The sequence below is a fragment of the Lolium perenne genome, chromosome 5, assembly GCF_019359855.2.
Source record: "Lolium perenne isolate Kyuss_39 chromosome 5, Kyuss_2.0, whole genome shotgun sequence".
In the NCBI taxonomy this organism is placed as follows: Eukaryota; Viridiplantae; Streptophyta; class Magnoliopsida; order Poales; family Poaceae; genus Lolium; species Lolium perenne.
In genome coordinates, this window is record NC_067248.2 from 181,433,055 (window position 1) to 181,434,632 (window position 1,578).

Below are 1,578 nucleotides of genomic sequence, written 5' to 3' on the forward strand. Positions count from 1 at the left end.
CGCAGAATATGAGGAGATAAATCCACAACTAATTTACATTATTTTATTTTATCTTACACAAACAGTGGAAAATCCATAACTCACTCATTTTAGTTGACTCGGTATACGACCTTGTTTATTTCTCTAGTATTTCCATTCCAAGGGGTTTGGAGATGAGGAGTTTTTTTTTTTTTTGCGAGAAGGAGATGAGGAGTTTTGGTGTTCACCAAATCCTCTCAGCCACTCTTCCATAAAAATACACGAGTATGATGGTATAGTGGAGATTTAATCTAGGTAAAAATAAGAGATTTGCGATAAAATTTTCCAGTACAATGTCGATCCCACAAAAACAAATTACTATTTGATTAAGTCTAGCACGAGATTTTTTTTTCTTTAGGGATGAGAACCCATTATTGATTGATGCATGTAATTCTATCTCGTCGGTTGAGGCGGCGGGCACGTGCCATTGCAGGCAGGGCAACTAGCCTGGCACTCCTCCAGCGACATGAAGCACGGCTCTGTCTTGAGGGTGTTGCAGCAGTAGCAGTGTTCGCGAAACTCACATGGCCGATTGACACAAAATTGCAGGGTAATCTTGCTGCCATCATCTAGCGATACCGAGTTGGCCACGGTAGCATTACGGCCGTCGTCTAGATAGCTCCTTCCGGCCTCGAGGCGACCTACATATTGCAGTATAAATATCATGGTTCTGGTGTGGTGTCTGCTCCATGTAAATTAAGTGACGATAATAAGAATACAACGATAGGAGCGCTCACACTGTGCAGTCACCGCAAGCCATCCCATGAATAAGATGGCCATCATGTGTATCCGGCCGCTCCCTCTCATTTTGGTTCTTACTGCTTGTTGCTCGATCGACTTACTAACTCTTTGCACTGAAAGAATGGTTACGTGAGACGAGCAATGACGATGGCTGCGTGGAACATCGATATATAGAGGGTTACTGCTTGCTTAATCAAGTATATGAGATAATTGTCAATTAAGCCTAATGATTACATGCTATATATATCAGCGTTAATTAATACGATATATATAGCGAGATGCCGTATAATTTGCTTCCATGCATTTTTTTTTTTGAAATATGCTTCCATGCATGTTTAGATCGTATAATTTGCTTCAAAGCATGTATCCCTTGGATTATTTGCTTCCATGTACGTTGGGTCTGCTAATTAACTACTGCTTCCGTGTAAAGGGCGCATCCCACAAGGCCACAAATATTGGTTCTTTCCACAAAATAAAACCCAAGATTTCAGGCACGTGCTGGAGGGAAGGGGATTTGGTGCACTCGAGCTTCAGTGCTCCCGCCAACTGGTGCTTTGTGACTGGCTCGTTTCGGTGTTGGCAGTTGTGTCAGAAATGTTTTAGAGGCAATACACACGTTTAGAAATTGTATATACGAGCTGCTATGTATTCGAACACAGTGCCTCGGTCAGAAGTTTGGTGACCGATGCGGTCCCCTTGAAGTCAGCTGGGCCAGGAAACATAAGGGCATCTCCAGCGCCCGACGCTGAGCGACCGTTTGTGTCTGCCGTGACCAAAAATACGTCGTGCATCACTTCCAGTGGCGCGACGCAAAGTGAC

The 1,578-nt window shown here is 43.6% G+C and overlaps 1 long non-coding RNA gene across 1 annotated transcript; it reads right to left on the reverse strand.

The window, feature by feature from the left end:
- Nucleotides 1-312: 312 nt before the first annotated feature.
- LOC127298085 (uncharacterized) lies at nt 313-885 on the reverse strand. Its single transcript, XR_007849597.1, has 2 exons — nt 756-885; nt 313-659 (listed from the first exon to the last, which is right to left on the reverse strand). It is a non-coding gene; the product is annotated as an uncharacterized lncRNA (long non-coding RNA).
- Nucleotides 886-1,578: the final 693 nt, after the last annotated feature.